We start from the raw sequence: 13236 nt of genomic DNA on the forward strand, positions 1-13236 counted from the left end.
AGGGGTGAGAACTTAATGACAAGTCAGTCCACCCCAACCATCAGGCTTTAGAAGTAGAGAAAGAAGGCAAAAAGTGGGAAGAAGGGTGAAGCAGTCAATATTAATTACATTGCTTTTGGTTTCTGCCCTGATTTCTTCAATATCAATTATGTATAAAATTTTTTGTTTTAAAAAGTGTAGTTAGCCGGTTGTGGTGGAGCATGCCTTTAATTCCAGCACTTGGGAGGCACAGGCAGGCAGATCTCTGTGAGTTTGAAGCCAGCCTGGTCTACATAGTGAGTTCCAGGGGAGCTGGGGCTACCAGGAGACCCTGTCTCAAAAAGACCAAAATCAAAAAAAAAGTGTAGTTAAACTTTTTACCAAAAGATATTTTACCAATTTGAAATTCATACCTTAAAATAATTCAGATACTTTAACTTTCTAGGAAAAGGATCACATATCACATATGTAGAAAGATTTTCCAACAGCTTCACTTAAGGAAAGTCTCATACACCATCAGTGTTTAATTTAGTGGCTGATCACCTGAAAGTAACATAGAACATCTCTTTTTTGTAAATTCTACATTCATGACATACAGTTACATATTTAGGCTTCTGATAAGGCTCAAAGTTCTGTGCTAAACTCTTGTCATTTGTTTACATAGAAGAATGTAAATATAAAGAACAAGGAAAATATTTACCTTTTCATAAAGTTTGATTTTATATCAGTCGAGACATAATAGAACCATTGGTCTCTAATAGATCTTTTTAAGGCACTTGGCTACTACCTTGGGATTCTTCAAAGGAAAATGTTTTTTTTGGACATCCTTCCTTATTATCCTAGATATCTCTTCAGACAATTATTGGTATAATAATTGGTGCTTTATATAGACTGGATTGTTTAGTGCCAAGAAAACACAGTGGAATAGATAATGAAAAAACATGCCCATGTTTTTCAGAAATAAATTCATTATACATTCTCTTTTTTAAATTTTTTTTATTATTTTTATTTTATGTGTATGTATGTATTGCCTGCATGTAGGTAAGTGCACCCATGTCGTTCAGTGCCCATGGAGGTCAGAAGAGGCTGTCGGAGCCCTTGGGACTGGAGTTACAGACAGTTGTTGCTGCCATGTGGGTGCTGGGATTCGAACCTGGGTCTTCTGCAAGAACAGCCAGTGTTCTTAACCTCTGAGCCATCTCTCCAGCCCCACATTCTCTTTTTTAAACACAGCATAGAGCTGTAGATAATGTTATAATTGTAAGGAAATGTTACAATTTATAAAATCTGAGAACTTTTCTTAATGACTCTTGCCATGTACTCCTTTATTAATTACCTTTGTTTTCTGTTGTAGAACACCTGAAAATAACCCATTTAAAGATGAATGATTGATTTTGACACATAGTGTGAAAGTAGAGTTCATCATAGCAGTGACAGTGGTGGCTCCAAGAGTTCTGTGGTCCTTGGTAAGAGTGCTGTCTGACAAAGTTCCAGCTGAAAGCCGATGGCCACTGCTCTTTGGTGGAAATCCCTCCCCCAATTACTCCTGGCTTTTGTAATTTGTATAACCTTCTCTTTTTTAAGTATTCTGATACCCAACTCTGATGATGGAATGGGAAACTAAACTGGGGATATCTCTGCCTTTAGCAGAATTATCATGTTACTGAAACAAAACAAAAGTAAAAAGATAGATGACTTCCTCCTAGGACTATGACCCCACTTGTGATTAATAATGATGCTTGGTTTCTGCCAAAAGGAAAAGACAGCATACAATCTCTAGATGCCTTGCTGCCTTTTACAGGAGTTTATGATTTTAATCCTGAACGAGGAACTATTGACACTAAAGTTTGGTATAAGGAAAAACTACTTGGCTTAGGGAAACTCCCTCTTCGATAGAAAGATTATCTAGGTCAATAAAAGGCTGGTGGTGCATGACCTCTAAAGAAAAATTGCCCATTCTTTTACAAAGATTAAAAGGGATTCAAAAAGCCCTTAAAGATAAATGGCAACAAAATAATAAAGGATGTTGAAATAGAAAAGATAATCACATGACTCAAAGAATACAAAACATTCAGGAAGAAATAGCAAAAGGGAGAGGGAAAAAGATAAATTGGAAAATTGGTTAGATGATAAATAAAAAGAGTTGGTTGTTCCTGTTCCCATGAGAAAAATAATTTTCTCAAATATTAAATTCAAAGAATTAAAGGGCAAATGGGGACAGGCTGTCTTACACTTCTATGGTAAAATAGACACCTCAAGGCTATAAAGAAAACAATAAAGACATTGCTTGGCTATGTTAAGAAAAGGTTAATCACTGAATTTTGTATTTTCCTTTTACTGTGATTACTGAAAAATATTGTACACTGGGAAATATTATGCAAACTCATGGTTTGCTTTATGGTCTGATGCTTTACTGGCATTGTAAGCTTTCTAATTATAAATAAAGGTTGTAGAAGGCTGCTTTTTCAGAAGAGGGAGAAAGAAAATATTTGGGCTGACCTCTCCCAAGTGGGTCAGTCAACAGCCTCTACTAGAAATACAACTGCGGTTTCTGGTATAGTCATTTCTGCTGCCACAGTTATCTTCACCCCTTCAGGCCCCAGACTCAGCTGGAGCTGGACTCCAGCATGACAGCCTGGTCACTGGATCATGAAGGAGGGCTGTTCACATTGTATCTGCTGTCAGAAAGCAGAAAAAGACAAATGCCAAGACTCGGATGGAACTCTGCTTCCTCACTTTTTTTCTGCTGTTTCTTGCATCTTTCCACCTCAGTCAAGCATCTTTGGAGATGCCCTTATAGACACATCCAAATTCATTTTACCAAAATGATTCTAAATACCCTTAATGACAATAAAGATTAACTACCTCAGCTCCATTCTTTGTCAACTTTTGGACAAATAAATCACTCTTGAAACATTATACCACTGATCCTTAAAGTACCATGTCCATTTTATAATGCAAAATGCATTTAGTACATCTGCAAATGTTTCCAAAGCCTTACCAGTTCGAGCATTGCTCACAAGTCTATTGTCCATAGGACTATATAGATGACTTAGTGGTTAAAAGTGATATTGCTCTTGCAGAAGATTCAAATTCAGTTCTTAATACCCATGTTAGACTGCCTGTAACTTCATCTTCAGGGGAGTAAATGCCCTCTTCTGATTTCTGTGGGCACCTGCAATTACATGCACATACCCACTTATAGACAGAGAGACAGATATATATATAGAGAGAGAGAGATGGAGAGAGAAAAAATGAAAAATTAAATAAATATTTGGAAAAAAATCTATGGTCCAATATTTTGAAATTTTTCACAGCACCTTTTTAATCATGAGACTCTGTAAGATCAAGAAATAAACTAAATATTTCATATAGACAATGTCAAGGAGTAAATATTCCCATTCCAAAAAGGAAGAAGGAGGAATACCAGGGAAAGACTGAAGATTGGGTCAAAGCAAGAGTAGAACCCAACAGGAAAAACATGAAAGTTTAGTTCTCTATTTCAAATATGAAGTTTCTGATGGAATCATCTACATTCCCATATCCTTGATCAGCCCTACTCCTCCATGTCTGCAACTTATAGCACATGCGATCTCTCACTTTAGCTGACTCTACTATATGTCTATGGCTTTCTTTGGTGAATGGCCCATGTTCTTGATGTTACCAACATTCTACTGTCTTCATTTTATTTTAGGATTTACCTTCCCAGTTGCATGCAATGGTCTCTAACAGGGGCTTTGCAGAGAATCTGTCTGAGCCTGTCATGCATTTCCTGGCTTCAGAAGCTCTCTGGATCCTTATACAAGTATACACGATCCTCTTATTCTAGTATTTTCCATGCCTACAAAACCATTATCACATGGAGGACACTGACGCCAGAACATTCTACAGTGAGCTCAGGATGTAGCCTGGCTCTTGGACAAGAGTGTAGTGGTCTCACCATGCTTTTGATCCTGATATTGGAGAAATATTTACCTATATAGGCATTTTGCAACAGAAAGCTTCTAAGGAATTCTGTTTAGAATCTCTAATTTTTTCACTCTTTTTTAATTGAGCTTTTCAAATTTCATACATTTTCCAATCAAATCCAGAACCCCTCCTCCATACATGCCTCACCCATTCCCTCCTATCTTCACATCGAACCCTATGCATTCTGCCATACATGTTGAGTCCTATTCATTCAGGTGTTTATATCCAAATGTCCTTCAGTGTAAATGCATCCACTGGAGTCTAGTCATCCCATCCAGTGGTTGTATATAAGTCATACTCTCCCTCACCCAGCAGCAATCAGTCTCAAATAGTTCTCAATCTAGTCCTGGCCTGTCAATGAATGCAGTGCCAAATAAAATAGAACTCCCTTAGATGACAAACATGCTGTATAGCATTCATCAAAGAAGCTTCTTTTTGCAACATACGGAGGCTACTGCAGAGTTGCACATCTGGTTAGGCACAGAGAACATACACCCGAGAGATGCCCAGTACTAGGTGACACATCTTCAGTCAAATCTCTACAACTAGGGCTCACAGAACACAGCATAATAAAGGGTAGAGGGAGGGCTAATGTATTCTTCAACTCTCTTCAGTGAGGTTTTCATGTATATCAGTTTGCGATGCACACAGAAGGCCACAACTGGCCAAGGTTTAGAGGATAAGAGACTGTAGAGTGCAAGATGAACCTTATCCACCTGAAGCTCAGGGACCATTGTGGAAGAGGAGGCAGAAAGATTGTTAGAGCCAGGACTGATTTATGAACACAGGGAGATGGAGGCCTCCAGGTCACTGGAGGCTTACTCTTGTGAGCCTGTGACAGCGGTGGCATCGAGCATGGGACTCATTGTAAGCCCAAGTAAACAAGGGCCCAAAGGGGTGTGTGTGTGAGAAATAGCATCTCTTCTTTCAAATAATTATCTTTTCACAAGTTGCCGGATGGGGTTTACTTTCAATGGATCTTTCTATGTCTTAGTGCATAAAATGGTGTTTCAGTTTAATGGCATCGATATCTTTTGTTCATGTTCCTTTTCTTAGCAAATTGAACATTTTTATTATGTTTCTAATCTTTTGCATCATTGGTCTGACTAAAAGTGGGATTGTGCAGCTGGGAGGGGAGGAGGAATGGACATACAGGGAAACTTGGGGTGGGACGGAGGGAACTCCGGGAATGTGATATGGGGGAGGGTGGGGAAAATGGCGTGGGTGAACTCATGGATTTCCCTGATCATAGGTCCTAGAGAAAACCCTATCTCGATCATATTTCAAGCAAATGAAATTTCTTACCATATGCTAAATATGGATTCTTATATTTATAGACACATATACTGTACAACATTCATGAAGGAACCTTCATTTTGCAACAAATGGAGACTGCTACAGAGTTCTACAACTGGTCACACACAGAAAATATGTATGTGAGAGATGCCCAGCCCTAGGTGAAGTATCTTCAGTGAAGCCTCTACACCGAAGGTTCATGGAATATTGCAGAATAGGGGTTGGAGAGACTACTAATGCATCCCTCAGCTCTCACCAGTGAAGCTTCCTTATACAACAGAGTGTGATACACACGGGAGGCCACAACTAGCTAAGGTTTAAATAATGAGAAACTACAGAGTGTGCGTCTGTGCTGGATAGCTTTAGTGTCAACTTGACACACCTGGGTTGAGGGAGCCTCAAGTGCAGAATTTCCTCTATTGGACTGGCCTGTAGCCATGTCTGAGGGGCATCTTCTTGATGAGTGATGTGGGAGGGCCCAGACCACTGTGGGCAGTGCCACCCCTGGGCAGGTGGGCCTGTGTTGCATAAGAAAGCAGGCTGAATTAGGGGCCAGGGAGCAAGCCCATAAGCAGCATTCCTCCATGGCCGGTGCTCCAGCCTCCAGGTTCCTGCCCTGAGTTCCTACCTTGGTCTCCCAGATGAACTGTGACTGGTGAGATGTAAGCTAAATAAACCCTTTCCTCCCCAAATTGGTAGTGGTCAGAGTATTTTTTCAGAGCAATGAAGAAACAAACTAAGACAGAAATTGGTACTAGAGAGTGGAATATTGCCGTGACAGACTGACCTTGGTGTTTTTGGGAGGACTGTGGAAGTGTTTGGAACTTTGGGCTGGAAAAGCCATTGCGTGCTCAGAGTTTGTTGCAGTGGAGCTTGGATCAGTTATGCTGAAAGAGTTGTAGATGACGGAGGCCTGGTTTGGGCTTGTTAAGCTTCAAAGGGAAGTGGGAACTATCAGGGCTGTTCGTGTGAGATTTCAGGTTGAGAATCTATGGGTTCTAGTTGGCTGGGGCTGAAGAATTGCTGTGATTAAGAAGAGACCAGAACCTGAAGCAAAACCTTTGCTTTACTGGGACAATTGATACTGGTTAGCTGGGGCTGAAAAATCAGCTGTAAGTAACAAGAGACCAGCATCACTAGGTGAAGTCTTCTGGGAGGTATTTCCTCATGGTCAGCATACAGAGGGGACCCAAGCCTCCATCTCAAGCTGGAAGCAGGACTTGGTAATGTGTAAGAGTCTCCTGCATGATTCTGATGTTGAAATCATAAAGGGGTCACAGAGAGCATCTGAGGCTTGGCACTCTGAGATGCCAGGGAAGGCCATAGGTGAAACTGCAGCTTCAGTTGCAGTTAAGATCCCAGGATTGAAGGGTTCATGGAGAGAATCTGAGGCTTTGCACCTGGAGAGGCAAAAGAAACCATTGGTGAAGGTGTAGCCTCAATTTCAGTGGAGACCCCAGCTTCTTGGAGATTCCGGGACTGTGGGATGACCACTGAGGACCGCAGTAGGTGTGGAATGGAGCTCGCCTGGGTCTGCGAGACAAGATGTTTGTGCTGTGGATGGCAGAGTCAGAGAAGTGGAGCTGCCAGAACCCTTTGGAGGCCAGAAGATCATGAGTGAATCCCAGATGTCCAGCTTCGAGCTACTTTTTGGACTTTGGTTTTGCTTAGGTGTGCCCAGTTCTTCCCTTTGGAATAAGACAACACTTGTTCTGGATTTTACAGAAGCCCACCCACAGTGAAGTGACTTTTAAAAGAGACTATGGAGTTTTAGTGTTTGGATTTTTTTAAGGACTGTGGGGGTTTTAAGGTTGTACCATCTTATGTTGTGATATTAATGTTAACATCATATCTTGGGGACAAGAAATGTAAAGGTTATGGTTTAATAGTATTGTGTTTGTGTGTCAAGTTGACAAGGGGTCAATTGTGCTGGATAGCTTTAGTGTCAACTTGATACACCTGGATTGAGGGAGCCTCAATTGGGGAATTTCTTTCATTGGGCTAGCCTATGGCCATGTCCATGGGGCAACTTCTTGATTGTTGAGTGATGTGGGAGGGCCCAGCCCACTGTTGGTCATACCAACCCTGGGCAGCTGGGCCTTTGTTGCATAAGAAAGCAGGCTGAAGAGGTGCCAGGGGAGCAAGCCAGTAAGCAGTATTCCTCCACGGCCTGTGTTCCAGCATCCAGGTTCCTGCCCTGAGTTCCTACTGCTCCCAGATGAACTGTGACCTGGGTTTTATAAGCTAAATAAACCTTTGCTCCCCGAGTTGTTAGTGGTCAGAGTATTTTGTCACAGCAATGAATAAACAAACTAAGACAGCATCCTTCCAAAGGACTCCTATAGTAAACTTCATCCATCCATGGCTCAGGGACCATTACAGAAAAGGGGGCAGAAAGATTGTAAGAGCCATGGTGGTTCATGAAAATAGGGAAACAAAAGCATTCAGGTAACTGTAAACTTACTCATGTGAACTTGTGGCAATGGTAGCATCATGCACAAGACCCATTTCGTCTCAATGAGACAAGGTCCCAGCCTGGAGCAATCAAAATGGGCGACAGGCTGGCCATAGTCTGACAACTGTTGGGATGCTGATTACTTCTGTGTGATGGAGAGTAGACCTTCCTTAAGATCTCTAGATAGGCTGACTCAGCTCCAGTGGCTGAACTTGTAATGAAGGACATCTGGGTACAAATGCTTGATAGGATAGGACTTAATATGGATGGCACAATGAATGAGGTGTTGTTGGGTGCTGGGGAAGACATGGATGGGGAAGGGGTTTTAATCTGATTAAGAACTGCTGTATGACTTGTATAAAAGCTCAATAAAATATATATTTAAAAATTTTAATTTATTATTTTTATTTTATGTTTAAGATTGTTATCCCTCCATGTAGCTAAGTGCACTCATGTTGTGCAATGCCCGCAGAGGACAGAAGAAGCTGTCAGATCCCCTGGAACTGGAGTTACAGACAGTTAGCTGCCATGCAGGTGCTGGGATTCAAACCTGGGTCTTCTGCAAGAACAGTCAGTGTTATTAACCACTGAGCCATCTCTCCAACACTTCAATAAAATTTTTTCAAAAAATCAAAGTAGGGTCTAGGCTGCTCCTTCAGATTTCTCCTAGTACTGTGTTCACAGAAAATTTCTCTTAGAACAAAATTTTTCTCTCTGGAACAAAGGCCTTGTTTTATCTTTATCAAAACAATTCATCAAGTTTGATATGGGGAATAAGGAATCTATCTTATCATCTTTTCATAATATTTTCTCTATTTGACCATTACTGACCCAGAAGAGCACATGTGACCACAAATAGATGTTATCAATATAATCCTAACTTTTAAAAATATAAATGGAATGATTCCTTGCTTCCAATGAATAGTCACTGTTTTCTGTACTTGATATTTTCCTAACTCTCTCTTTCTCTCTCTCTCACACATACACACACACACACACACACACACACACACTGTCACATTATTCTGAGTTGGGGCAAGGAAGGCTCATAAGTGATTAATGATATTTTTAAGGCTACGAAAGGATCCCAAGGCACAACAAGCTTGTTTATATCATAAATAAGCGGAGATAGTATTAAAAGGTCTCAAAACATAAGATTAAATTTGGTTAGAGTTTAGGTAAGATTCCCTTTGCCCAGAACTATCATTCAGAGTCTGTCTCCCCTGGCACAAACACACTTATTTGTTTTAATAAAAGAAGCACCATGTTCTTACTTGCAACAGAAGGTATTCCCAGAAAATTCATTCCTACAATATGGAAATCAGGTCAGTCAGGCACAATGGGAACATTTTCCAGTAAATATGAGCTTATAGTCAAGTGAACACGATTGTTATACATATATATATGTATATATATATATACACACACACACATATACATATGTATAAAATCTGATAGAGGTTCTGGGAACTGCAAAGCATATTGCTCAGGGAATTTGCTGCTTACAGTGATTTTGAAGACCCAGTGTATACCCCAGAAGGCTGCATTCCTTTGTTTCTTGATTATATGATTTGTCTCATTTGTGACAGGGTAATGAGAGAGGTAGACATTTTCCCAAACTATGAGTCCCAGTCTATTAGTACTTTTACAAAGTAACTTAAAACTTTGCTAACATAACTAGAAGTTTGTGTACATCATGAAAATATCATAGAAAACTCAATGGTTAGAATAATTAAATATAGAGCACAGATATTTATTCTTGTAAAACATCTCATTGCAGATTATACGGGTAATAAAGATAAATATTTTGCATTTGAAGACACTGGGAAATAACCCAAAGGAAATCTATCATAACAAAGTGACTTTTTCTACAGTTGTAATAGTTTCCATAGACTCTTTGATACATATATGGAAAAAATTTACTTTCACATAACTCAAAATAGTGCTATCCTGGATTGCAGGAATTCAGTTGAGAGACACATACAGTGTTAACTTTTCCTGGGGAGAAACAAAACAGAGCAGACAGGAAACCAAAGATAGACCAAATTCTTGATTCCATCACAGTCCAATTTGGTGAGCCAACGAGTTTATTGTAGTTTCTTACAAAAGCATAGAAGACTCAAAGGCAGCTATATCACCAAGAAGTTCCCTATTCCCCTTCCCCGGCTAAGCATTTCTGAAAACTCCCCAAAACTCCATCTCTGGTACTCTCTGCTTGATTTATAAATAGAATGACAGGTCAGGGAGTATCTTCCAGGTGGCTAGGATGTTCAGACAGACTCCTTTCCAGAACAGTTGTTTACTACTTCAGTAGTTTTTAGGAAATGCATTAGAATTTTTAAAATTGAGGCCTCTAGAACTTGAAACTGTTTTCTTCTGAGTCTCATAAGTTTCCCTACTCTCTCTCTCAGAGGGAATATTTCTATTCAAAGGAAATTGCTGCACCATATGCATCCAGATTTAGACCTCACTAGTGTCTTAACGCTAATAATCATAGTATCTGAGGTTACTATTTGTGTTTCAGAACTTGGTTTTTGCTGTCTTCCTCCAGGTGTGTCTTTGCTTTAAGCATCTCTTCTGATGCTACTTTATAGACTAGGTTAAATCTCCACTGTTGTGAACCTACTCATTTCTGTTTCTACTGTTGCTCTTCCTCAATAGTAGAAAAACTATCAGACAGTGTGTGAGTTTATGTTAGTGGCTGGTATGCCTTTCTTTTAATTTTTTTTTTTTTTGAGACAGAGTCTCTTTGTATTCTCGGCTGGCCTGGAACTTGCCATGTACACCATACTGACCTCAAGCTCAGAGAGCTCTGCCTTCCTCTGCCTCTGCCCTGAAATTCTGGGAATAAAATTGTGTGCCACCACAACCAGGCTTACATTATTTCTTAAGTGAGTGAAACAGAAAAAATGAGTTTGCAAATTCTTAGATTATCATAAAGTTCCATAAGATTAACTGATAAAGATTATAAAATTTCTAGTTTATCCATTGGAAGACTCACTTTTCCAGTTTCATTGTTTAATCACCTGGTCATAGGACCATTCATAGGAAGGCAGGTTCATCTTAAGTCATGCTAAATAGATGGATGAAATATCTACTGCATTAATGAGATAGTGAACTTTTTCTGCCTGGAATCCTGCCTCCTAGTGCAGTGCTTCTGGACCCAGCCACAGACATGCGAGTCTCTATAAGACTGCCTATTTTTCTGAATTCTTCAGAAAAGCACAATCTCTTCTTTTTTTCTTCACATCCCTTTTCTAAACATGCTTGCTCAAATGCTTTGGGTTGCCCCAGGACTTTTTTTTTCCCTATGAAGCACCCTTCTCCCTGCCACGTGGATGCCAGTACTCCACATATCTGACCTCCAAGCAGGCTCTAAACTTGCAGGGTTCTTCACTTTTTCCTTGTCCCCACCATTCATCTCCTCTGCTCTTTCTCCCCTGTACTAAAATAAGCAAATCTGAAATCTTACCAGGAAAAATAACCGATCATTTGAAAAGTTGTACTACCAAATTCAAACATTATATCAAAGAATTGCAAAATGAGTATCTTGATTTTATATGTTAACCTGATACAATCAAATTATCCAGCCATAAAAATACAAAAAATGCTCTCATATTCTTCTTTGAATGCATTAAAACAACACTCATCTCAAAGAAATAAGACACAGTTAATTCTGGAGCCAAATATGAGTGAACACGGCCAGGAAACAGAGATTCAGATTGGTCCATATTCATATTCCAATGTGGAAGCAGTTTCATGGAGTTTTTATAGTAAGAAAACAAAGGAAAGTTGAAAATTGAGACACTTTACAAAAAACATTGGTGGAAACATGAAATAAGCAGTTATAGTTAAACAGAAATCTTAGCTACAGATCTCAGATGCTATCTGATGACACTCAGGCTTTTCTTTGGTGAGAGCTAGGGGTTTGTTAGTTAACACACTCCAAAAGATTTTTATCTGTTAGTCACAGGATAATTAGTTTAAAAAAATAGTCAAATAGTGGCTATTTAAGAGGTTAAGTATGGTCAAGATGAATGATAATTAGACTTTTGTAGATGCCAAACAGTCTACAATCATTGAAGTTCTAATCAGTTGATCAGCCTCTGTAGAATGTTCCATTTTAAAATGCAGGTTTTCCTGGGAACTTTTGTTCACAGTTCCTAGGGAAAATTTTATCTACCTCTGTCTTTCCAAAGTTGAAAATCATAAAACTTTGCTGTAAATGGTGATGCATTATGCTACTGGAAGATACTTTGAAGTGTTATGTGAAGTGAGAGCCTTGAACAAATATGTAGCAACCTCTTCAAAGCCCAATTGACAACAGCATTCCTCAGGCTGTAGATCACAGGATTAAAGGCTGGAGGCAGCACAGTGTTTATCATAGCAAACAGCCTGTCTGTAACTGGAGAATTAGATGATGTCTTCAGATAAACAAAACAAGCAGTTACAGTGAAAATAGTGAAAACAATGAGGTGAGGCAGGCAGGTGCCAAAGGCTTTGGACTGACCTTTAGTGGTAGGAATCTTCATGACAGTGGAGAAAATGTAAAAGCAAGAGATCACAACACAGATGAAACATGACATGCATGGACACATGCCAATTCCAATACTTGAATAAATGACCACCAGTGTACCAGAGCAGGAAATCCTCAGTAATAAAGGATCACAGAAATTCATGGAAAAGGTGCCAGCTGTGTATATAGCCCCAAAGAATACTCCAGTGGCCCATGAAAAGCCTGCCATCAGCATACAGGCACCATCACCCATGATGGCCTCATAGTGCAGGAGACAGCAGATGGCTACAGAGCAGTCATAGGACATGGCAGTCAGGACAAATACATCTCCTCTTGAGAAGGAAGTCATTAAAAATATCTGGAAGGCACATCCTAGGATGGAAATGGAGCTATTACGAGTTAGGCTATTGACAATGAAATTGGGGATTGGGACCGACACAAGGAAGACATCCAAGAGAGACAAATTCTTTAGGAAGAAGCTGCAGGTCCAGAGTGATGAGAGTGATGATGATGAAATTACTCATTAGGGATGCCAGGTACATCACCAGGAAGAGCACTTCACACAAAGTCTGCAGTTCCTGGATGAGAACCCCAGCAAGATGAATTGGTTAACTGCAGTGACATTGGGCATTGTAGGTTCTTCTCACTGCCTGCCAGGTTATGAGAAATGAACAAAAACTTGACTCATTATGAAAGAATTACACTGATAATCAGAGATACTCTGTGGAAATAATGTCAGGAAACTACTTTATACTTTTTAAACTACTTTAAACTTTACCTAAAATTTTCTTTCATTATTTCCTGCCTCTCATATGTACTCCATCCCCTCCATCTCTTCTTTCATTTTAAAACTTATTTATTTTTAAAAATTATTTGTTTCTTATGTGTATTAGTGTTTGGCCTTCCTGTATGCACATACACTCATGTCATGGACTGACTTTGGAAGCCAGAAGAGGGTGTCAAATGCCCTGGAACTGGAGATAGAGATCATTGTTAGCCGCCATGTGGGTGCTAGAAAGGT

General features: G+C 39.7%; 1 pseudogene; it reads right to left on the reverse strand.

Annotated features, from left to right (window-relative positions):
• Positions 1-11940: 11940 nt before the first annotated feature.
• On the reverse strand, positions 11941-12846 carry LOC103750369 (annotated as a pseudogene).
• Positions 12847-13236: the final 390 nt, after the last annotated feature.

The sequence above is a fragment of the Nannospalax galili genome, unplaced genomic scaffold, assembly GCF_000622305.1.
Source record: "Nannospalax galili isolate Female #2095 unplaced genomic scaffold, S.galili_v1.0 scaffold627, whole genome shotgun sequence".
NCBI classification, from domain to species: Eukaryota; Metazoa; Chordata; class Mammalia; order Rodentia; family Spalacidae; genus Nannospalax; species Nannospalax galili.